The following is a 26,981-nucleotide window of genomic DNA, read 5'->3' on the forward strand; positions in this document are numbered from 1 at the left end:
TAGCATGTGCAGGATGATGATGCATCAGCCAATGTGTTATTATAGTAAATAAATAGAAACATTTGCTAATTTGAGTTTTATAGCAAAAAAATATCAAATATTAAAAGAGGGGTAAGTTGGCCCCCTCACTCAACTAACCTATAGGTTTTAATGAAAGCAAAGATGTCTGAAATGTACATGTAATTCATTGAAATACTGAATAATAACCCTATTTTTTACAATAATTATTAAACATAAAAATAATAATACTAGTAACAACATGCCACTTGGGGCCTTCTGTGCCTATAAACTAATAGACAAAACTGTTTCAGACTAAATCTCACAAATGTTGAAACAAATGTTGACAAATTTAAAAAATAGCATAGACATTCATCAAAAGTGCTGAGATTACATTTTGCACCATCTATGGTCAGGAGAAAAAAAATAAGGTGGTGGTGGTGGGTGTCATCTTACCACGACCTAGTGCATTCAGCATGTTTTCAGTCAGAAAAGCTAGTGACCAAAAATGCCCTGGAAGAGAGAAACAACACTGTTTTAATTAGACTCATTTGTTCATGATTGAACAACATAATTACTTTAAGTTACCAGCAAAAACAGGGATTTGATATTCTTCCTAGTAACAGACCACAAAAATAAAGAACTAATAAGATGAACGGCAAACGTTCACCAGTAAGTTATTGCAAGTTGAATCCTGGCTAGACAAACCGTATTTAACGCATCTGCCAGTTAAACACCAAGAGCAACAATAAAGTTAGCATACATGTAGAAATCGCAAAAGCTAAGTGTTGCACTTTGCTAGTCCAAAAAGGCCTGTAGTGCTTATTAAAGTCATTCGATAAAGCCGTAGCAGGCAGAGAGGTAGTGTAATATTAACACCTAATAAAAGAATGATATAAAAGTTTATTGCAGTGAAGTCAGGCTAAATTAAAACACCGGTCCCACAGGTGCAACGTGGGTGGGAGAACATCTGCCCTCGTCTTGAGAGATTTGTGACATTAATATAAATGAATTTGGAAAACACATTGGGGAAAAAGAGAGAATGAGAATATTATTTTCATGCTTGAGATTACAAATCTTCACCTATTTCTCTCGTCCTTATTCTTTTCCTTCCTCCAGAATCTCATTTAGAAAGCATCGGATGGTGGAGCGAAACGCATTCACTTGATGCGGATGGCGGGCTCGTTCATGGTAAATGTGTATTACCTTTAATGGGAGCCGCTAATTAAAGTGTCTGAGGAAAGCAGAAAAGTGTCTCGTCCTTTCCACCATTAGATGAGCAATATTGCGGAAAATGCACGCTTACATTAAAACACATCAATCTGCTGAGGTTGCATTTAGCGCATGCGGCATTAAATCAGCATTATTACGAAGCAGGTAGTGCATGCTTTTTTTTTTTTTAACCAAATAACGCATAGGTGCACTTCAAAAACTATATCAATTAAAACATAAAAAGGTGGAAACCACATCTAAATAATGCGATTAGTTAATTAAACCTTCAATAGCACAGTCAGCCTCATTTAAAAGCTTTTAAATTAGTCAAATTATCCAAATTGCCAGTTGCTGTTGTCTGGCAGTGACTTTGCTGTGAGTGTGTATAATGACTGTGCTGATAATGTCAATGGCCATTACGGTGAGGGACTGTAGTTTTATGATGGCCATAAGCCCGCTGCATTCGGCTCAGTAATAGAGGCCTGAAGGACGCGGAAACACGGCACTGCGACCTGTGACACCGCCGCACCAACCGGGAACATGCCAATCATGTTTGCATTTAGCCGGTGCCTCTCTATCCCCCCCTGCGCCCGCTTTCACCCATCATCTCTCAGCCGACTGTGCGTTTCCAAAGGATTTTTAATCGGTACCATTCCAGCGAGTGGGACCAATCAGGGTAAATGAAGATCAATAATGAGCCAATGGGTACGCTTTATTTGGTAGATGAGGTGAATCATTAAAACGCAGCGTGCTAATTTGACAGCTGATGCGCCAGGGTGGGCACTTAGGAGTAATGATGCCATCAGAGCAACAGACAGAGAGAGAGACAGAGAGAGAGACGGCTACACAAACTGCTTCATTTCACACAGGAGCGAAAGAGGGCGAGAAATGGACTCTTTAAAATTCCTTTGACATTTTAATGTTATGAATCCATACACACATCTCATCAAGCTATTACATGTAATGAGGCGACTCACGTGAACCGCAACACGAATGGAGATGATTGTGTTTAAAATGATGTGCATTATCCCAGCGGCCGCTTGCATGACGGATGAACGGGACAAAAAAAAAAGAAAAAAAAAATGCACACGTACTCGCACAATGAGAGTGAGAGAGGGCACTCGACACTGTCTGGTGAACCACCTGCCCATTTTGCCCTTCTGTGTGTTTAAAGTATTCCCACCAAACGTGTGTGTGTGTTGAAGAATGAGAGCTGGAGAGCGTTCCGGGTCTGTATTGATCCTGCTAGCGGATCAGTATCCTTTTCCCACTGTGGTCACTGAATAGGACAAAAGTTCAATACAAAAAAATCGGCTGCTCATCCAGTTCTCACAAAAGCAATTTGTAATATAGATTTATCTGGGCTGCCGACAAAGCCAGCTGCTGTTTTTACTATTTAAAAGCTTTGATCGGATAACCGGAGATGCTTCATCTTTTTTAAGGGTTGCTTGACGTGATTCATTTGCAATGTAGGTGGCAATTTTACCTAAAATAAACACAGCTATGGATTGCTTGAAATAAAAGAGGAAGCAAATGGATTGAATAAATTCAACGAGCCTGTCTGCGCTGGGCATCACTAGTGCTGCTAAATCTACAAGCACTTAATCCAGAGCTGCTTTAGCATTAATGATGAATATTTAAAACCTTACTTTTGACAGCAATTGGGCCCGTTTCACACCACACACACAAGGAGCGTGTAAGCATCAATGCCACGTTACCACAACATCATGAGTATTTGCTTAAAATCAGACATGAATTAGAAAGTGGCAGTACGCCATTGAGAATTATTACTTGATAATTGTGAAATCAAATTTGTATCACATTTCCACCAAAGTGGTAATTAATCTACATGGAACTGAACTGAAAAGCACAATATGAACCTATAAACACACTCATTTCATATAAATTTGTACAATCTCATATGTATGTTTCTATGCGATCTGCTTATGCTCCACTGATAGTTAGGTTATTACTTTACACTTACTTTAATAAAAAATAAAAAAAAGTTTCCATACAAATCACATTGTACATATTCATATGATATCGTCACATCATTACATTCATGAGATCGGGTTGTATAAACTAGTTAAATCAGATCAGATTTACTGAATAGAAATTGTTTGTGTGCCTGTTGCAGCAAGTGGAATTAGCATGTTTCAAATAAAATGTGTTCATTCATTTAGTTACTTCATTATAGCCTATGTTGTGAAAGATCATGTTGATAGATTTACAGAGCACTTTCTCTATATTCTTCTCAAAAAGAAGTTTAGCGCTGAAACTAGCACTGAAACTTAGCTGTTGAATTCAGGCTAGTGCTACATCCCTGCTATAAATCCTGTTAATATGGTTAAGTAATTGGCTCCATTTTTAACATTATTTCAAATATGGTTAAAGATCATGTTGATAAAAAGACAACCAGTGAATTTTCTCTGTATTTTACACAAAAATAGGGTCAATGCTGCAATTGTAGGAAGGCTAATGCTACATGCATGCTATGAATCTTGTTGATAGTGATAGTTCGGCCAAAAAATGAAGGGGGAAAAAAAGCTGCTTTTGTTCATATAATGACAGTCATTGGGGTCCAAATCAACATCTGTAGATGTTCTGATCTGAAGAAAGCAATACAAGTTTTGGAATGACATAACCCTTGAACTAACCCTTTTATATGGGCAAATAGTTTGCTACAATTTTTTTTATATGATTTCATATAATTTCTAGAACTACTAGCTATAGCATTTAACCTTTTTTTAAGTCAATGGGATCTGTTCTTTTCAAAATATCTTTTCACTGAAGAACATTTTTGGAATGTAATGAGGTCATTTTATGGGTGAACTAACTCTTTTATATGGGCAAGTAGTTTGCCCTATTATTTAATTTACTCCTACTGTATTGTGAGAGATGATACTACATAGCATTGTGAATTGTTACCTGTTAATATGATTGCCAAAATAAAAGTGCATTGCTTATGTTGCTTATACATGTGGTGTGAAACAGGCTTTAGTGTGCTCGATGGAGGCACAGAATGGTTTCAAACAAAGGCAATGAGGTAAATAAATATCTGTTTTTTCCCCAAACGAGAGAGTGTTGCTGTGTGAGATGTGTGAAGTGAAGGTGTGAGGTAGCTGATTAGAACTCTATCTCTCTCTCTTGGTTCTCGCTCACTCTCTGTCTCTCTTACAGAGGTGATGAGAGCGCTGGGTGGTCGATATGACACTGTCTCAGCCCGCCGTAATTAGCGAGCGTATGCAGGGTCCATCACAGATCAAACGACACATAAAAATGATCCCGATCTCTCCCAGTCATGGTTAAGCTACCACAAGCTTTACCTTTGTGAACTCACTGGTGTATTTAGCTTACCTCACACCTCAAAGAAAAGAAAGAGAGGGAGAAAAAGAAAGAGAGGAGCATTAATTATTTATTACTGGAAGTTTCTAACCACGAAAAAGACAGAAGGAGTTGAAGGGAATTTAAATGATTTCAAAGGAACTTGCAGAGACCTGGATTAATGAAGTCTCAGGCTTTGTGAAGCGCCTACCTGACAACAGTTATCCAATCTGAGACCCACATGTACGACATTATGAAATATTACATGTTGGAATTAAGGCTCTAAAGTACCTTTCCACATTTAGTCCTCTCATACCAGAACAAGATAATCCTTGTGCTGTCACATGACATTCCCTGCTAATCAGAGCCGAGAACATTGCAAATCCTCTAGTTCACCTCCTGCCGAGGAGAACCGGCCTGCTGACAGGGCCTTCAAGTGCATGAATAAATAAACAAACAAGCCACGGTCACGGCCCCATGGAGAACATGCTTGTGTGTGTATGTTGGTAGGTGTGTGTGTGTGATTCATAAATGCTGGGACTTGGACATAGCTGACCTTTAAGGCTGTGAGTGAGAAGTGTAGGAACAGACTCCGCTGGCCTTTATGGATGTTTGGGGTGTCACACTTGGAGAGTGTAAGAGGACAGAAGCTGTGCGTGTGTCGTTCTTACCTGCTCTTTGGCTTCATCTCTTTCTGCTAGATTTTTCTAGAAGCGGGGAGTTGGATGGTTTTACCTGGAGCATCTGCATTTTTCTTGTTCTGTCGGCTTCATAGCACATTAACAGCCCCTGCAACTGCAATACCAACACATGTTAAACAGTTTTAATGAATTATTTGCCATCAGAATGATAAAAGATGAAAGGGGACCTTTATGGTGGCTTGAAATGATTTAAAATAAGACAAAACAAGCATTAAAACATTTTTAAAAATCAAGATATTTTAACATCCTTTGCCCCCCTTTTTTCTTCGAAGAATCAGGGTTCCCATTGTCTTACTGTAGGAACATTTTTTACTCAGAAATTGCTTGTAAATTTCAGAATTATAAAAAAACAGCAAGTAACACATTGAATTAAATATGAAATGGTGAAGTAGAAAGACTGATATTAGTACTCCAATAATCTTTGTTTTATTTTAAACTAAACAAAAAATATATATTTTTACAGTGTGTATAAAAGAGGTAGGCTAATTAAAAAGTGTTATTTCGAGACCTGGAAAAGCCATGCAAATGAATAAAATTGTAAAACTCCATGGGCATTTTTATAAATAATATACCGTTCCTTTAGAGGAAGTATTAAGTATTTCTTATCCAGTTAATTACAAACAACTGGAAAAGTTGGCACTTTGTTTATTGTGGACAGTGTGGAGTCAAAAAAAGTCCTACTAGGATAAGGTGAACAAATGTTAAAGGCAACCAAACAACAACAACAACAACAACAATAATTAGGTATTTGTATATATGATGCCTTTAATGCACAGCGTAGTGGAAATGATTGACATCTGGGAAATGGGATAAGGAAATGGCACAAGCCAGATTCAAACATCCATCCCCATGAGAGCACCAAGGCTCAACATGAACCACTGCTCCACATCTCCTACATATTATATCTTCTTTTTAAAGTTTTGAAACCTTATACCAACACATGGCCAAAGCATCAGCACATCCGAATGCGCAGAATGACTCATAAATCTTTTCCCAGAAAGTTCTTGTGCTCTAAGGTCTGGTATTCTGATCCAGATCAAATCTCCATTCTCACAGTAACACATAATGACTCTCATTCAGCAACATTAGCATGAAACTTGAGAGCGGTTTCAAATACTGTCATTCACACAAAGCTTTCTGACATCCATCTTCGGTCCCACTGTAACTGTGGCATCTTAAATCAGCTGTAATGACACCCCTTGCAAGCCCACCAGGTAGCGGGCACTAATCTTAAATCAGAGAACGCGGCAGCGGCCTGGCGTGGCTGAGAAGTTGGATTAAGGCAGAGTTTTCCTTCGCACCGAGGGGGCTGGTGAAAAGATGGTTTTATCAGAGGTCATTCAAATTTCTCTGCATGGGAGACAATGGGACCCACGGCAGCAGGGAGCCTCGTTCCCAAGCCTGGAAGTCTGGCTATAAAGAGGGAATCGATGAAGTGTCTATTTCTGCTCGGCCACAATGGGAACTGGCTGCCATGGCAAAAAGGGATCAATACAACAAATTATTACAATTTCCACAACCTCCACTGGACATTCCGTGGGGCGAGAATGCGCGTGCGGTCACCCCTCTTCTGCATTAGAGCAGTCAAATGGCAGGGGGTAAGAGATAAAATAGACTTAAACACACACCTCACAAATGCCCATTCAGCCACAATCAGTCAGCTTATGTGATGGAGCTCAAACGATTGCTGGCGGTTTGAATGATGGTTTATGAATAATTGCAGTGCATGTAGGTTGTTGTGCAGAAATGGCTTTAATAAAGGGTTTGGACCGCAAGTCCACTCGCTTGCGGAGACCACGGAGAGGAATGTAGTGATTCAAAACAATATGTCAGGATGGATTTGAGTTTGGTCGAGGGAGAGAGTGACACGCAGGTTCAAACATGACTGCAGCACACTGCATGAGAGTATGCGATGCATTTCAACACAGAACTTTTAGTAATGTTATAGATTGGGCCATGTTAAGCCACTTTCACACTATGATTGTGGTAAAAGGGAAATAAGAGAGTGAAGGATTGGAAAAAGAGGGGCTGTTTTGCTGCGCTCAACACAACAAGGCGGCACTTTTGTGTGAAGGAAGATCAAGGAAACTAGTGTCAGATAAGCTTCCAAAGCACCAAAACATCATGTCAAGTGATCTAAAGCAAATTAAAGTGAGCTGATATTCAGTGGGTATGGAAAGTATTCAGACCCCCTTAAATTTTTCACTCTTTGTTATATTGCAGCCATTTGCTAAAATCATTTTTTTCCCTCATTAATGTACACACAGCACCCCCATATTGACAGAAAAACACAGAATTGTTGACTTTTTTTTTCATCATTTTTTTGAGCTCTTCAGGCAGTTCCTTTGACCTCATGATTCTCATTTGCTCTGACATGCACTGTGAGCTGTAAGGTCTTATATAGACAGGTGTGTGGCTTTCCTAATCAAGTCCGAATCGGGATAATCAAACACAGCTGGACTCAAATGAAGGTGTAGAACAATCTCAAGGATGATCGGAAGAAATGGACAGCACCTGAGTTAAATATATGAGTGTCACAGCAAAGGGTCTGGATACTTAGGACCATGTGATATTTCAGTTTTTCTTTTTTAATAAATCTGCAAAAATATCAACAATTCTGTGTTTTTCTGTCAATATGGGGTGCTGTGTGTACATTAATGAGGAAAAAAATGAACTTAAATGATTTTAGCAAATGGCTGCAATATAACAAAGACTGAAAAATTTAAGGGGGTCTGAATACTTTCCGTACCCACTGTATATACACGTTTACATTCAACAGTTTGGGGTCAGTAAGATTTTTTTTTTTTTTTAAAGAAATTAATGCTTTTATTCAGCAAGGATGTATTAAATTGATCAAAAATGACAGTAAAGCCATTTATAAACTTATTACTATTTCAAATAATGCATTTTCTGTAAAGCTGCTTTGAAACGATATGTATTGTGAAAAGTGCTATATAAATAAATGTTGTTCTTTTAAATCAAAGAATTCTAAGAAAATGTTGAAAACTAGATGTTATTATAATATATGAAAACAGTTACTTTACATTGTAACATTCTTTTCCCACTATTTCTATTTTACTATATTTTTGATAAACAAAAAAACATTCCAAAAAATGTACCGACCCCAAACAGAGAGCCAAGCAAATATTTAGTGATTACAATGCTTATTTCTGGAGTAAAACAATTTCAAAAGCTCAATCACAATTTGTTTTCCTTCCACTAACCACCAAATTGTGAACACAAACGTGGGACTTCATAGACAGTAAAGGATGCGTTTGCTGCCTTCAAAATCTGACTAGATGAAGGTATCTTAGAGGACAGGACGTGCACTGTATACTGTCTGCGAAGGCAGCATTTTTCATTTTTTGGGGACCAAGCCAAAGAGAGCATGAGAATGAGTAGGAGGAACCAGGGAGTTCCCAGAAACAGCTGAAACACATTTGGCATCATGCTTTTGGCTTGATAATTAACATTTCGAGATCCAGTCTGCGAGCAGTGAGCGCGCATGTTAACAACTTGCAAAAAAAAAAGGGCTATGAAACCCTAAATTAGACTGATTAAGTCACCCTGCAAACATAGATCAAACTAAATACTGCAAAGGGCAAAGCATTTGTTACAGGAGCACATGCTGGTCTGAAACTGACGTATGTGCAGATTACACTCAGATGCTTTGAACTTACACAGACTCAAGTTCAATACGCACACAACAGCAGAAAGCAAAAGAAGGTTTGCAAAAGGAAAAGGGGCGGCTCAGCTGGAGGCAGGGGTGCGGTAAGGTGGGATGTAACTAGTTCCGGTAAGATTAGATGGCTGGAATCACACCGGAAGAGTGAAGCATGCCCTTTAAAGAAATAGGTTAGGCTTATTCTTTGTTGCATAATGTCAATTATGACAATAACTTGTTTCTAAAATAAATAAATTAAAATTCACAGTTACAGTAAATGGTATATATATATATATATATATATATATATATATATATATATATATATATATATATATATATATATATATATTACATATAAACATGTACATGAACTTTTTTTAAGTTATTAATACTTCAGCAAGAATGCATTAAATTGATCAAAAGTGACCGTAAAGTCACTTCTAGTGTTACAAAAGGTATCCACTTCAAATAAATGCTGCTTTGAACTTTCTATTCATCAAAGAATCCTAAAAAAAAAAAAAAAAGTATAACTAAAATTTCTGAAGGATCATTTAAATTGTAATATTTTACAATATTAAATGCAGCCTTAAGCATATGAGATTTCTTCGAAAAACATCACAAAATCTTACCGACCCCAAACTTTTGAAAGGTGGTATAATAAGTCTGATTCACAACTTTTGTGGTTTTAATATTTGGACATTAATATCCATCTGCTGAGATCCAGTTTCTAGGTATCCTTGCATAGACATCATGCAAAAGTTAATGGCTTAGCAACACGTTATAGACATTATGCTGCATTAACAAAGACAAATTATTATGCAAACAAGATTATTACGCGATTCTACATAAAATATTTAAGTTTTGTGGCAATAAACAATGTGAATTGGCCCCATTTCCTGTCACGATCATGTCTTGTTTAGTTTAAGTTTCCTTGTCATGTTCTCTTAGTTTAGTTTGCATGGTTTTCTGTCACTGTTTGGCCTGAGTTCGCGTTCATCATTTGTTCCCATGATTGAGTCATGCACCTGTTTCTTGTTCCATTAATCATCACTTCTGTGTATTTAATGCTGCTTTTTCACATGCTCTCACAATTATCATAAATATATGTGTAAAAATTGCACATGAACGCCCTCCCATTTCGAAAGTTGAATGAAATGAGCTCGTAATCACGCCTTCAGAAGTGGGAATTATCAAATTTTCGATTGCACGTGAAGGCAGCATAAGCCCTTCTGTTCTTTCTGTTCATTGTTCTGTGTCATTAATGTTATTGTATAGAGTGTTTCTTGTTCTTGGTATTTATTAATAAGTCTCTTTCATCATCATTCTGCGTCATGCATCTCACTTTGTGGATATAAACTACACACAGCCCTGTGACATTTACTTCTATTGTAAATCCCTTACTTTTTTTTTTTTTTAAAGGAATGAGTCAAAATTTCTTTCTGTGGAACTGTCACAAAAGCTATTGATTGCTGAACCAAGAACATTCCTTTAAATGTACAGTAATTATAATAGTGAGCCGTATATTAACTGCAGTGGTGTGAGCATACACTTTAAAAAATTCTATGCAATTAGTGAACAGCAAGAAACTTTAAAGCTGAAGTGAATAAATGTTTCAATGTTAAAATAGTTACTTATATTGCATTTAACATACCAGCTTAGTGACTATCTATAAATAAGCCATTTGTAGATTGACTCCACCTGAAAATTAGAAACACTGTGGATTTGCAGAGGTTTCAGAACCTCACAACTGAAGCAGCAACATTGATTCGACCACTGGTGTGAGTTTGAGGCAACATTAATCCATTCGTCTGATCAAGGTGTGTTCGGGAAATCTGTGTGAAAACATTAATTACTTTTTCAGCTCCATTTTGTTATACTAGTGAGGCAAAAATTACAGTATTTAGCTAATAAAAGCATCAGTTAAATGACAAGTATCTAATATATCATACTGTAAAATGTGAGCTGGAGCTGGGTGGTGCAGAACTGCCTGAGGCTCTGGTTTGGTCTTCATAATGCTTTCATACACTGCCCAGTCCTCTGACACCACTACAAACACACACACACTCTCTCTCTCACACACTCACACACACACACACACAAAAGCACACACATCCACAGAGAGAGAGAGAGAGAGAGAGAGAGAGGGAACGGAAGAGAAAGAGAAAGAGAGGCTCACTTACTCGGTTTCATTTGATTACTGACAAATCAATATTCAAAATGTGTTACAAAAAAAAAAAAAAAACTTGATCCAATTATATATTTTTAAGAGTATATGATATTTGACACAAAGATTTCAGATTTTTTTTTCTCAATTTGATTGTTTCATATCAATAATTTCCCTACAAAACACAGCAGACAGTGCAGAGAACCAATCTTTTGTTCACCAAAAAAAATTCCTCTCTTCATCAATAGATGGCACTCTTTGCTTTATGCCTGACACACATGCCCAGCAAGACAAGAAACAAAACACTGCTCTGCACTTAGTACATTTAATGTATCAATATCAAGTGTGCATATAAAACATCAATCTAGATGTATATTATAAAACAGTGTTGAATTTCTACATCTGTTTTAATGCTGGATACAATCTACATTATATCTTAGCACTACTGTGGTCAAATAAAAATACCGCATGCTCACATATACAGGTGGATTTATTTCAAGGGGGATGATTTTTGTCTGAGGATTTCTGAGAGGCAATGAATATATAGTGTATCAGGGTTTTTGTGGATGTCTGCGGCATCATAAAGGACATCAGATGTGATGGCTTGGGGGAGGTTTCAAAGAGGGGCAGCTAAAAACTGAAAACTAAAATCCATGGCCACAAATGATTAATTTATAGCTTTGCAGGGTCCAAACGGTTTAAGAAAGAGCCATAGGAAATTGAAGAGCCAAATAAAACCACTAAATATTTAATAAACACAAACACAAAGCTTTGGCAACTAGATTCAAAAATCCTCAAGGTAAAATCTTGTTAAAAATCTGTGTAATCAATAAATGTACTGTAGGTAGAGGGAGATGTGTTGAAAAAGAAAAGATTAAAAATTCAGATTTTGGTTTAAAAAAAAAACAACAACTAACGCTTCAAGCATTCAGTACAAGCGAACTAGGAAGAGCAAATGAATTGTGTATAGCCTGTTCTGCTCCTCTTACCAGCCAACACAGGTAGAGGTCAAGAGTACTGGAAGTACATAAACGGAATACCGCTTTTCACCGAGCCACACCTCTGAAATTCGTCTGTTAAGAGTGCCAGGGTTCTCCGCCGGCACACTGAGGAGGAACATTTTTTTTAATTCTGACCTGCTTAGCAAAGAAGAGGCCTTATAAATGAATATGAGCACTTTCGCTTTCACCGTTTCCATGTTTTAATATCAGACACTTGCTTCCATCTCACATCTGTGCAGCTTTGAGCTAGAGGGGTCCGGGAGGGGTACTATAGGAAACGGCCCCTATAGGTGTCATCATCCTAACCTCCAAGGCAGCTTCAGTCATCTTGAGGGCTTTTAAATTCAATCTCGGATATGCGCCTGGACACAAACAGGTGGAGGTTAAAAAAACTGTATCAAATAAAGGTTTACCTTTGCTTTTGGTTTGGGCTAGCGTTGATTCCAAGCCAGAGGTACTTAAAGCTTTTGCCTTATTTACAGTCCCTTTGGCAGACGTACAACGGCCCCGGGCTATAACACAGTGTACCTAATGTTCAAACTGGCAGGTAATCTTATGTCAAACATTCCCCTTTGATATAAAGTGATCAATAGATTCTTGTGAAGAAGTAATTTCTCTGATGTTTCAACTCAAGATATTCTTTTATTACAATACTTATATTATTCTTTTTTTTTCTGATCACTGAGAGGTGGCTCTCAGAATACAGGGGCCACTGTAGGACAGAGCGCAATAAAGAAAGCAGAGAAATTGTGTGTTTAGATGTTTCCGGAGTACAACAATTTTTCAATCAATACTCTATGTAACACAATTATCTGCAGTAATCTGGTTGTATTGGAAAAGAGTTTTGCACCAGCCTACTCCAGGGATTCAGTCTGAACAGCTAACTGATAATTCCATCATATTTAAAATTTATAACTTGCAGTGAAATGGACAGAATCTCACTTCTTGCAATCCATGCAACATTAGAGGGCTAAAGCAATGAAAATGTATATTACAGGAATAAGTAACATTGCAAGTGTGCAAATTCGCAATTTTTTGCATATATATATATATATATATATATATATATAGATATATATAGATATAGATATATAGATAGATAGATAGATAGCGTCAAATGATTAATCGCATCTAATGTGTGTATTTCTTATGTATATATAAATACAGACACATGCATGTATATATTTAACAAAAATATATTTATTTATAAAATATTAATTTTACATACAATATCAATTATATATATATATATATATATATATATATATATATACACACACACACACACACACGTAAATATTTCTTAATTTCTTAAATAAATGTGTGTGTGGGTGTCTGTGTGTATTTGTGTGTAAAAATGTATTAAATATTAAATAAATATTATACAACTTTACATTTTTGAAAAGTAGATTTCAGTAAGTTATATATTAAATTAAATTATAATACATTTATAATATTTAAAGATACTATAATCTAATATATCTAATGATAATATAATATTAATAATACATATTCAAATATTATATTTTGAAAAATTTAAAAGATGGTTAATATGCTATATAGTCAACAGCAAAAGGTCAAAGGTTTGAAAATGTTCTTAATGAAAGTAACTTACAGGCATTTAAAAAATTTAGTTCTTGACAATTTTTTCACCTTATTTTTTCATGCTTCAAACCTAATGCAGCAATTGAAAGAGAGGTCTGCCATGCATTGATACAGCTCAGAGAGGAAGTCCTTCTCTCCTTTAGTCATTTTTGTATATGCATCATGAACGCTGCCTACAGCAGGCTGCTCAACCTCCATCATTCACCCTATTAAGCGGCGATTTTTCACCTTTCCTGAATTAACAGCGTTCGCATTTAAACATTCCTACCGTAGAAAGGATGCACAGAGGATTCTTCAATTAGAATGCCATGTATCATTTCCAGCAGGCCCTCGCCACGGCAACCCCTGTGCCGCTGATGCGCAAAACAGGATCATAAATCATGTCACTGCCAGCCAATCAGCAGCTGCCTTTTCTGCTGGATAGGCGCAGGCTGCGGCATAAAGTTATATTCCTGCATGTAATGTATTATTCCTCAGCTTATTTTAACGCCCAGGCGGCCTTAATGCTACAGAATAAACACCTCAAACCACCGAGGTCAGAAAACTCATGTAAAGCAGCGGCGAGCAAACGGCAATGACATATCTTCAGCGGTGCAAATCTCGAAATTCGATATTTGTTAGAGCAACATACTGTATTTGTCTTGAAAAAAAAAAACAACTCAAAATGCAAGAACTGTTAAAAATTGTTAAAAAAACTCGCATTTAACGAGAATGCCCTCGATCGATCATCGGTACAATGGCGCACTCGTGAGTTGGAGTGCATGTACAGGTCACACAAAACCGGAGGGCAGCCCATATTAGCCGGAGAATGCGATTCATCCATGCCAAGGGCTCATGGCATTCTTGTGAAGTGGGAAGGGGGCAGGGCCGTTCTCTTCACCTATGCTGTTGAAGTCTGGAAGGGTTCCTCGATGGCACTCTCTTCTTCTGGTTTGATTTGGTCCAGCTGCCTTCAAACAGTTCAATCACCCACTTGAACTCTCACGGTCATTGCCACTTCCTCCTTTCCCTCTGATTTTTCCCCTCGTTCAGCCACGAGAAGGAGATTTTCAAATGCAATCCATCACTTATGGCCGGTCAACACCGATTCCAGTCAAACCGCACCGATATCTTTACGTTTTACATTTTAAACACTAGGGAAATCGATACGGCGTGCCGCTCTCTGGGAGGCTTTGAAGTTATGGAGCATCTACGCTCATCTCATCAACTGAAACTGTTGCCTTGACACCCGGGAATGAACACAGACAAGGGGATAAAACGATGAACTGATCTTATGCATGGACTAGACACCGCCGTCCCCGGCAACCTGAGCAGGCTCAAAAGCACTCAAATAAGACATTACAGTCTGACACGAAATTATAGACTCCACTGTAGATCTAAGGAGAAAAGGACAAATCCAGACAGAATACATAACAATTATTTTACATGCCTCAAGGAGCCATCTGCATCAAAACGGCAGCACGGACACATTCGTTTGTGGTGGCGCAAAAATAAGCAACGGGGTGTTTATCGGTAGCGGCGGTGTAATGAGCGAGTGAGGACGATTTGGTGATGTTCTACTGAGAGAGATAGTCTGCCCTGCATGCTTCAGAATGAGATCATAACCAGCATGCTGTGGACAAATGGGGAGGTTTCAAATGACTCCTGATAATCAAGGCTGGAGGGCCGGCTGGCTTTGGGGTGGGGATTGATCTATCTCTCGCTCTCTTCTGTCGCTACTGAGGATGCCCACGTTAATTCTTAATGAGACATTCCTGCATGCGTAACAACACTGTCTGCACAAAACAACAAAGGCCTCCCAGACTGCAAATGAGGAGTTCTCTACAGACAGCCCAGCCAGCATCGCATCATTACCACACACACACACACACCACAGGCTGCCACCATCACATAGCCCATCATTAAGGTGAGCTGTACTTCCTGCTTGTGTGTATTGTATACGTATAGAGGGTTTGTCTGTCTGGACAGTTTATAGCTAATTTAATAATAAGACAGGTGGTACTATACCATAACATGATTTGCACCAGCAGCTTAAAAAATAAATAGCATTTATGTGACAATTTTTTAAATCACAAAATCTTTAATAATATATAATAAAATGTTTATTTTTTTAGAAATTTAGCTTGAGATAGTATTAGCAATTAAAAACATTCTTTGTCCGATAGTATTGATAAAATCACCTTTTAAAAATGGACAAAGTACCCATTCTTTGCATGGACAATAGTGAATAGCCAAATCTTATGGAAAAAGTTTTAAGGTATGCTTCTATTCACGAAGAGCACAGGCTTCACGTTAATACTAAGAAAGTGACAAGGTTTTTTTTTTTAAGGATTTCAACTAGGAAAGCATCAAGGCCGCTGCATTCAGAACGAGCAAACGTGTGAGTCATACCAGTGTCCGTGTGAAGAGGGCTGATGTCCAGCATCTGTCTGGCTCAGGTGGGCTCCTCAAGGCCTATCTTTCTTAAACCACGTTTGATGAGTCTTTCTGCCTTTTGATAATTCTCATGCAAGCCATCCACAGACACCACTTCACTTCTGAGGGTCAACTTTATGTACACCTGCTCAACTTCAGCTCCTCTTTCCTCTGTAGATCCAAGACACAAGAATATAGAGGAACCGAGTGAGATACACCAGGTTGATTCCAGAACTGAAGTCAAAACCAATGCTAATTCAGGTCTATAAGACAAAATGAGATATATTTTCCCCTCAGACCTGAACATATTTCCCTTAAGTCTATGTATAATGGTAAATTTTTATGACCATTTTCTGCCTTTAAATAGTGTCTTTAACAAATGCCTCTTTTCATGTTTTATCCAATTTTTAACACTTTTATCATTAACATTCTCTTTGCAAATCCTGCAACCAATTGTGACAAGATCATAAAACCAGTCATGTGCTGCACAGTTAGACTAACGGTACGTTTACAAGACAAAAATGTACTAGTTTTTCCTTTGCGTTTTTTGCATACAGATGACAACACTGTCAAAATGTTCCCTGTTCACACGTATACGCGAAAACAATTAAAAAGCTCTATATTATGCATGCCAAGCCAGTAGTTGGCGAAGTCACTTTGTAAAGAAACACTACGTGCCTATAGACTGAACATGTAATGCTCACGACGTCACCATTTTCACAAATTTGCGTTTTTGTAGTTTACAAAGGGACAATAACGGCATCTTTTCCAAAAACTTGCGCTCTGAAACCCGTTTCAAAAGTTTGTGTTTCCCCCAAAACGCCATTGTCGTGTAAATGAATGGCCAAAATGCATTAAGTTAAGTTTTCAGTATTTAGTTGAAAATTGTGTCATGTAAATGTTCCCTAAAATGATCAGGGATTTTCTGAAAAATAAACTTGTTTTTAAGGTTGGGATTCTTTAGTATTTGCTGTACAGTACGTGCTAAACACAACAAGAAACAACACAAGGTTTTGTGAACATCCTTGCATATTATTAATATTCTGATTATTAATGTTCAAGGATAACATTCAGCCCGCTTTCATCCAACAGCCATCATTGGACAGTCACATGTTGGTGTGTCTTGGTGCTGAGATGAGGCATTTACAATTTTTGTTTGTTTGTTTGTTTGTTTGTTTGTTTTTTCACTTAAAAAAAAATAAGTTGTGCAAGTTACAATTTGTTTCATAGTACATCAAACTCTTTTATTTCACAAAAATATGTATTGAATGTATTCAATTTCGAAAATGAGTATTAAACCATTACTAATCTCACATAACTACACTACACTAACAATCCCACAGTGTACTTGCTATGTTTGCAGATGCCACCCTCAGTTTAAAATTTGCATTCTGGGACATTATTATTTAATCACCTTAATTACGCTCATGTATGTGACAATGCTGCCTATTACAAAACGTGTCCCCGCATAAACTTGAACAACCACTTAGCATGTATAATACATAACCACTTAGGTGTCTTAATGTGGCCTTGATATTCAAATCAGCTCAAAACACTGAACGCATGTGAATAGCCGCTGATGTGACCCGACAACAACAACATGCCAGCGGGGGCATGTTCTGCAGCAGAAACACATGTCTATTGCCCCAGCTACTCTTTATTGAATGAGAGCCTGTTATTTTCCCTCAGGTGCCCATGAATGGCTGGTTTTCTCCCTTGGCACAATTCCACGCCATTCTTTATCGGCTCGCCATCACCGGCTCTGCTGATTTGAATATTTAGTGTCCTTTCATGCTTTAATTGGAGTCAATTGCATTCACTTGGCACATTTTGCTGGAAATTAATCCAGGGGCCTAATTTGTTTCTGTCAGGCAATCAAAGCCTGAGTGAATAATGGCAAATGTTATTATAGATCCCCTAGTCTCCAAATACCCCAACTATGTATTTAACTAAAGCCTTTAATTATTTGCGCAGTGTAGTTGTAGTAGGGCTCAGAGTCAGACGGGCCAAATGAATGAGGTTTTAAGGGGGCGACTGGGTGTGTTGGCGAGTGCTGCTAACATAACAAACATTTGACTGGAGCGCTCACCGAGAACGCAGTCGATGAGCGGTGATTGGAGACAGAGAGGCTACGCGGATGCCGGAGAGAGAGGATAATTGACAGATACCGGGAAAGCTCAGCAGATGAGGAGACCAACTTGCTAAAGGATAAAATACACAGCAAAGCAATTTGCTGGAGCAAAAAGAGACGGTAAGTATATTATTGGTTACCTGACATGATCCATCCTTTCACTGTGATACTAAATTTCCTATCTGAACTAAACTTGTATCCACTGTTGAGAGGAAACAGATATTTCTGCAATAAGATTAAAAAAAATATCATACATGCCTTTGCCTCCCCATAAGTTTTTAAAATAAGCTGGTAATTATTAATGAGTAAACAGAGTTCACTTGATGCCAAGACAATAATCAATGTATTTCACAAGCAAAAAGTGCCAAAAGGTACCATGGTAATGAGAGGATGTTTTAAACGTACTCCATCGTGTTTAAAAATAAAGTCTGCCAGCACCTATACTGAGTATCACATATGAATCAGGTCACAAAATGATGGGTTAATAAACATGCTGAGTCTCATAGCAAAGCTAAACACATGTTTACTTTCTCTGAATTATATCCGCCTGATATCTGCTCACTTAAAACACGCATTGAGAGCTGATAATCATGTTCTCCTGCATGATTCGAGAGCATCTTGTGCTTCAATGGAAACAAGAACGTCTGACAAAGTACAAAGTTCACATGGTCAATGTCATAAATCTGCTTATTTGATTAGTAGCATAGAAATAGTGTAGGTATTTCTTATTCATACATTTATTTGCTTACAATTTTTCCAAAGTCTGTTTATGTCCAGGTTTAAATTAGATTTTGAATTTTCAATGCTGTCTCAGACTCTTAAACCTCAATGTATATAAAGACAGCAGAAGAACTTTTGAGAACAGTTATATATTAAATTCAGAAATGAAACCACTTAAGCATATATATCGGCAAAATAAAAGCCTTTTCAGAGGCAAAATAAAGTTCAACAAAGCAAAAGTGCATCAGGACTAGCCACAGTACTTCACTGCTCACAGATATGTCCCTCAACAACAGACCAGTATCAGTCTTATTACTGAATGTAACAAAGTATAAAATACAGTCATTCTTCAAATCGGTAACTCTTTTATAAAGCACAAATTAAATTTGATTTGATTAAAATTATATTCCGCCAGTCTGACCTTGTAGGCTGCAGTTTAGCTCATACAAATTAAATTTTTCTGCAATAAAAATGATTCATTTGTTGCCAGGCATTGTAAATGTCTTAAAAAAGACGCAAAACCAAAGTGACATCAGGGGTGCTTGATTCATTTGTCACCCAAGGATGCCCCAAACAGGGCAACTGCAGTGGCTAACAAATATTAATGAATCCTGACGCAAGCACAAAATTGCTTGGCAAGGAGAATGCTGGGAGATTATTAGTACATTCTGTGTATGCTCTAAATAAACTGAGCTTTCTTTAAACACTGAAATATGAGACCAAACAAATGGACATATCACCTTGAAAGAATAATAATGCATAGAAACGTTTGAATATCTAAAACCTCTTTGACAGATACTGAAAAAAAAAAAAAACTGAGAAAAAGGTCACAGAATACACTGAAAAAATCCATCTGTTAGTACAGTAGGTATTATTATAATGAGTTATATAAGTAATAATACACTTGTTTTCAGAGATTATATCATGATATGTCTTACTCCATTTTAGTACATTGTCTAAAATTCATGCTTAAAACAAAACAGTTTACTAAAAGGATAATTTACAAAAAGAAGTGTTAGGTTGTTTTTTATTAATATTTTCCGAATAAAGAAACAGTTTAACCAAAAATGAAAATTCTGTCATCATTCATCTTCATGACATTTTAAAACCAAATGACTTCATTCCATGAAACCTGAAAAGATAAATTTCCATGCACTTACAATGAACTGCGATTGAGACTTTCAAGCTTCAATGCAAAAGCAAGACAGAATTTTCATTTCTGAATGAGTTATTCCATTAATATCTTCTTTTTGCAGTGCATTTTTATTCTTGGAGCACCGATGACTACAAACCATTTTTGGTGGCTGTCCACTTTGTGTCTTAATCTCTCAATTTCTTCCTTGCACTGGTGTATTTTCCCTGTTCGGCCCTTCAGATTCATCCAGAGCTCTTCGGTTAGCTGGTCCATTGCCTCTTCAGGGTGTTCCATAAGGCTGACTTTCTGGACATAGAGTCTTCGGGCTGGAGATTTCTGCTCTTAAAATTCAGACTTCTGCCTTGGCCTTTAGGACAGCACAGAAAAATACTGTCCCAAAGTATCTACAATGAGAACAAAAAGCAATAAACCTCAGCTTCTTGCATGATAGCTATTTTCTGCCAAACGGTCATAGTTACAAAGGTTATTTTACTAGTTAAACCATAGTAATTTTTCATAGCAGATTCCTTGAAACCATTTTTAATAGTTTCACTTTGAGATTTCTTCTCTGTAAGTCATTTTGTTTAATTTCCTCCTTCTGATGTATAGCCAGATCCCTAATGAAAATTTACTGGTTTTACTGTAGTATCAATAAGTGTAGTAACTATGGTATTTTGCTGGATACTGTGCATGCAAGAACAATGTTAATCTAGGCTTCATCTGAGACAGGAACCCTAAAAGTTGTAAAATATGACCATGCACTTAGATCGACCCCCGTAATGTAGTTAGCATAAGATGTGCAAGAGCCAACATGCCATCTGAACATTGCAATAATAATATGAGACTAATGCCACAAACCTTCATTCATCATTCAAAATTCCTTTCACATGGAGCTCCTTGACGCATCCAAAGATTTGATCCTGGACTGAACCTACAAGGCATATAAGAAAGATCAAGAGGTTTTTGTTCCAGAAATCATAGAACAACTGAATGACTAATCTCAATGTGTCAAGCTAAGAAAAGAGACATTACGATTTGGGTAGTTCACCCAAAAATGAAAATTCTGTCATCATTTATTCACCCTTAAGATGTTCTAAACCTGTATGAGTTTCTTTCTTCGCCTGAACACAAAAGAAGATATTTTGAAGAATGTTTGTTACCAAACAGTTGTGGGGCACCATTGACTTCCATAGTATAGAGAAAAAAATGGTGTCCATAAATGATGACAGAGGGCCCTATCATACACTCAGCGCAATGCTCCGCCAGGTGCGAAGAAAGTGTTTTTTGCTAGTTTCAGCCTAAGTGTCCAAGTTGTTTAAATAGCAAATGCTCTCACGCCCATCTGTTCGCCCATTGGCATACTGGCCTGAAAACGAGGTGTGTTCAGGTGCATTGTTGGCGTGTTGCTATTTTGAGGCAACTGAAAACGACTGTGTCAGTGACTAACAAAAACCTGGTCTAAAGTCAATGGCGCAGTATTTTTTGTTATTTAAAGGGCGCATCAGTAATATGCCAATGCTATCTCAAGACCAATTTGTACGTATTTTAGTAGGTGGCTAATTTGTACAAATTTGTACGACCTCACTCGAATTCATACAATTTGTCTAAACCCCAGTGACGGGTAGGTTTAGGGGTGGGGTTAGGGATAGGGGTAGGTCATACAAATTCATAAGAATGTGGCAACTCGTAAAATATGTACGTTTTAGCAAAAAATGAATGAATTTGTACAAGTGAGTCATACGAATTTGTACGAATTAGCCACCTCGTAAAAAATATGAACAAATTACCATGAGATCGGGTTGAATATGCACCTATAGGCAGGTGCACAACGCACGTACACTCTGCTCGTTAAACACACAGGGATGCGCAGCAACACACATGCCGAATATTAAAAATAAAAGGATTACAATGTAAAAGATTATTATTGTGTACATAAAGATAAAAATGCCTACATGTCATAATGGATAGTCATTGCATGTATCTGAATGACCTATTTGCAGAAGTGGACAAAAGAAATTGGATAATTATTTGACCAATCGTAGCAATACACACAAAACTGACACATCAGGTTTAGGGTGTCTATATTCTGTCATATAAATAGCAATCCACCATGGCGCGAGCACAACTGGCTTTTAAAGGAAATGGGAGATTGCACGTTACGCCCAAAACACACCAATGACTCATTAAGAGACTAGGTAACGCTTTTGAACCATGCGCCTGCGTACCGACCACTTTTTCCATTGTTAAACTAGCAAAAGTGGATTTGGACATGCCCTAAGTGCACCTGTGCCATGTGCTTAGATTGTTAAAATAGGGCCCAGAATTAAAATTTTTGGGTGAACTATCCCTTTAAGGAGAGTAAAAATACCCACATTATTACAAATTATTATTATGAAAATTTGTGCAGTCTCGCTTAAAATTATAAGCGAACATTATACATCTACAGATCTTTCTCTGAATTCTTATGGAATGTAAATGGAGCGAATAGAATGTAATATCACAGCAAATGGTAAAAGTTATTCTGGCTAAAGAACACCAAGAACTTTTTCTGGGTGAGGATGAGAGGGTCCGTGTAATATCACACATAGTTATACACTGTGTGGGGGGCTTTCAGATGACCCCAGCACTACTCTGATTTGCTCACTAGAGTGGTCAGATTCGAGTTTTTATGTGGAACGGCATGATGTTTCCAAAGTGCTCTCAAATGAATCCTGAAAGCCCTCGTAGACGTGGGCACAATTAAAGCATATTTATGTCTAACTCAATCATCGTGATCAAATACTCCGCAACCTTATTTGCTTACTAATTTTGTTTTGATGAGTTCATGTTCCAAATACTCTGTATGAATGTCTTGTTTTGTGACTTTAGATTTTTATGAGATTATGGTTTTTTTATTGAAATAGTTTTGTGGCTTTAAAGAGCTTTTCTTTTGCTTGTCTTTCATTTTATTTGATAAATGACATTAACAGTGCATAATGACTTTGATATGCTGCTCTTGTGACTGTAATGAAAAACTTGTGGTCATAACGGCACTTTCTAAAGGCTTGTTAACGAAGGACCACATCCCAAGTGACCTTGAAGCCGCTACATTAAATTTGCTGGCTTATTTTATCTTTTGCTATTTGCGTCTATCACATGCCGTTGCGCGGTGCACATAAGTGAAAGTTCTTTAATACTAAGCGATGTTGTTTTCTTGCCCTGACTGATTTTAATCTATGATGAGGACAAGCCTTTAATCTTTAAAAATCAATTAAGCACTTCTCTCCGCTTTCAAACTCCTGTTTTACAAACTCTCCTAATGATGGGTTCAGGGCCAGTGCTTCACAAACAGCGCAGTGTGTGTGACCTTAAAACAAAGTAGGCTAAAACATTGCAGCTGTAAAAAATACTATTAAGCACCGAGTTTTAGTCCATCTGAAAATGTCACAAAGTCTCCAAACACTTCAAACAACTGAGCAAATGCTAAAATTATTCAAAATACAAAGTAATAAATAAACAAATGAACAATAGAGGTCCTTTTCTGTACTATTTCACTCCAAGGGAAACCTAATTAATCTTGCAGCACACCTGTGCTTTAGTTGAGATCCAAGTACCTTCACAAAACGGGTGTATGCTGTGTTGTTGAGGGGGCTTATTTTATAAATTATTCTTTACATTTTTTAGATATTTAATTAAATACTGTTTAATAATATTTAAAAAAACAAAAACAAAAAAACATTAAAACAACATATGAGGGATTTTTTTTTAGATTTTTTTAAAGATATTTTAAATATGAGGGAAGAAATAAACAACACTAAACTTGGTTAAAGGGTTAGTTCACCCAAAAATGAAAAAATTCTGAAAATGAAAATGCCGTTCCAAACCCGTAAGACCTTCGTTAATCTTCGGAACACAAATTAAGATATTTTTGTTGAAATCCGATGGCTCCGTGAGGCCTGCATAGGAAGCAATGACATTTCCTCTCTCAAGATCCATAAAGGTACTAAAAACATATTTAAATCAGTTCATGTGAGTACAGTGGGTCAATATTAATATTATAAAGCGACGAGAATACTTTTGGTACGCCAAAAAAAACAAAATAATGACTGATATAGTGATGGCCGATTTCAAAACACTGCTTCAGGAAGCTTCGGAGCATTATGAATCAGCGTGTCGAATCAGCTGTTCGGAGCGCCAAAGTCACGTGATTTCAGCCGTTTGGCGGTTTGACACGCGATTCGAAACACTGATTCATTACGCTCCGAAGCTTCCTGAAGCAGTGTTTTGAAATCGGCTAACACAATATAAGTCGTTATTTTGTTTTTTTGGTGCACCAAATATAATATTTTATAATACTTTATAATATTAATATTGAACCACCGTACTCACATGAACCGATTTAAATATGTTTTTAGTATATTAATGGATCCTGAGAGAGGAAATGTCATTGCTGGCTATGGAGGCCTCACTGAGTCACCGGATTTCAACAAAAATATCTTAATTTGTGTTCCGAATGACAGAATTTTCATTTTTGGGTGAACGAACCCTTTAAGCAAACAGTCTATTTATACTCTACTGAGAGTTAGTTGACAATTAGTTACAAAGTTAAATATAGTCAGTAGAATGTAAAGATGGACCATCGAAATGAAGTGTTATTGTTTAAATATTTGTAAATGTTGGCCAGATACAATAAAATGACGCAGCATTTTGTCAATGACTTGTCTCAAACTTCTGTCCATTCAGTTATCCCTTACTTACAATTGCATATGGTTATCTTATGTTTATTTGTCTGTGTTTGATTGACAGCTGCTGCTAACCTGCTGCTGCATTAGTTGCAGTTGGCTTTGGAGCTGCCGTCTTTCCCGCCCGCCCGGTCCAGTCACATGTCTCCTATGGGCGACACGTCTCACTCAGCACATGCGTGTGGACCCGCTGCTTCCTCACCCCCTCATTAAGCCTGCTGACCTCAGCCTGCCATGATACCGGCTACACTCATACGCACCCAAACACCTTCACAAACGCCACCGCAATACACCAAAGTTCAACATCATCTGTATTCATAGCCTGGCTAAATATTGAAAATTATTCCGCTGCTCCCAAACACACACTCATGAATTTTTCATGAGTCAGTAAACAGATGGGTGGCGGTAAAGATGCGGGAGGGGTCAGGGAGGACACACACCTTCTAGTCTAAACACACACACAAAACACAGACACATACCACCTCTAAAGGAAAATATATACACAAATCTGAGCACCTTTGTTTAAAAATAAAAAAAAACCTTTGCATCTACTAAGACAGATAATCTCTCATCTATGCCTCCCTATTTATCTTTAATACATCCTAACAACATCCGCTTTGGCTAAACACACACACTTCCTCTTTTAAACACAGACAAAACATGACTCACCTTTTCCAGTGAATTCCATTTAAACACCTAAAAGAATTCAATGATTAGTCAAAAAAAAGCACTTAAAAATCAGTGTTTAAAGTAAATTATTGTCATTGTTCGAGAACTCCTTTGTAAGAGGTTTGCTGTAATGTTTTCCCCCTCATCTCCTCTTGTTCTCCCTGGGAATTCTTCTCCTTCATTCTCATCCCCTCCTGCAGAATCACCCCATGGCTGCCCAACTAAAAACAGCCAACAAACAATGCAAAAAAAAAAAAAAAAAAAAAACAGCAACAACTTTATAGCAACTGCAATCTCTTCTGTCTTCTGTTAAATTACGATAGCATTAGAAATAAGTTAATTCTTTCGAATTTACAATATTGAGCTCTGTACAGGTTAGTTTTGAGTTTGATTGAAAGGGTTATCATATTTATTTAAACATTTATGTTTGGTCAAATTAAATTCAATTTCCAGTATCTATCCATATTCCCATCTTATCCCATTTTCCACAAACATTTAAAATTGATGCTCACATTGTCAACTGACGTCGACTGAAGTTTATTTGCATGCATTTTATGCCATACCTTTCAAAATAAATATTGATAAAATAAATAAAATATAAATAAAAATATACATAAAATAATAAAAATAAATAAAATGAAATAATATAATCAAAAATGTGAAATAAAAAATAAAATAAAATAAAATAAAATAAAATAAAATAAAATAAAATAAAATAAAATAAAATAAAATAAAATAAAATAAAATAAAATAAAATAAAATAAAATGTTCCCAGAGTGTTTTGTATGCTATGAGGTTTAAACATTGTACAGGTAGTATGTCCTGTACCTTGAAGATCCTTTGTTTGGAATATATGGCTCCAGATGGCAGGAAATCTATTTAAAAAGTGTTTTTAAAGAAAAAGAATTTCTACAGGGTATGAAGAGAGACACTCCAAACCTTGTAGACTTCATAGCTTTACCCTGCAGCTGGTTCACCCTCCGCCTGTGGTTCCACCATGTCTGTCTCTCCACCTGCTGATGCCACTGAACACAGCACAGATATGAAACAAACACATGTGAAACACTCCCAAAACATCTTATTACAACTACAGACAATGTGGCGTAAAACACAAAAGGATGCTGTTAGACTGGAGGCTTTATTTTAGGGTTGTTTTTTTTATTTTATTATTTGATATCTATATCTACATCTGTAAACAAAGAAGAAGAATTGTTCAAAGACCTGCCTCTTTTTCAAAATCCAATAGTTTTTCGTGGTCCTCTGTATTTCCATTGAGGCAACAAGGGTTTTTTTTTTTGGTTTTTTTTGCCTCTAGTAAAATAACAAATCATGGACAACCGCAAAGTTAATTGTTTCATCATAAAATTATTTGAAACAGATTTATGTGATTTCTATCATTCACTGTTTTGAAGCATTGCACTATTACTATTACTAAATCTATCATTCCAATATAATATAATAATTGCTTAAGAGCTGTTGTCTTTGATAAAGACAATATGCTACATTTTTAATGTATTCT

The 26,981-nt window shown here is 37.0% G+C and overlaps 1 long non-coding RNA gene across 14 annotated transcripts in view; it reads right to left on the minus strand.

Moving 5' to 3' along the window:
* Nucleotides 1-26,981, minus strand: part of LOC125258031 — a 156,897-nt gene that overhangs the window by 76,402 nt on the left and 53,514 nt on the right. For 9 of the 14 annotated variants that reach the window (XR_007182511.1, XR_007182510.1, XR_007182500.1 and 6 more), the window contains 6 exons: nt 26,402-26,487; nt 24,869-25,683; nt 20,931-21,003; nt 20,230-20,476; nt 16,063-16,257; nt 454-5,328 (listed from right to left, as the gene is read on the minus strand). This is a non-coding gene — a long non-coding RNA (uncharacterized LOC125258031). The remainder of the gene's footprint in view (nt 1-453; nt 5,329-16,062; nt 16,258-20,229; nt 20,477-20,930; nt 21,004-24,868; nt 25,684-26,401; nt 26,488-26,981) is intronic. The other 5 variants (XR_007182509.1, XR_007182499.1, XR_007182507.1 and 2 more) reach the window with 4 other exon arrangements.

The sequence above is a fragment of the Megalobrama amblycephala genome, linkage group LG22, assembly GCF_018812025.1.
Source record: "Megalobrama amblycephala isolate DHTTF-2021 linkage group LG22, ASM1881202v1, whole genome shotgun sequence".
NCBI classification, from domain to species: domain Eukaryota; kingdom Metazoa; phylum Chordata; class Actinopteri; order Cypriniformes; family Xenocyprididae; genus Megalobrama; species Megalobrama amblycephala.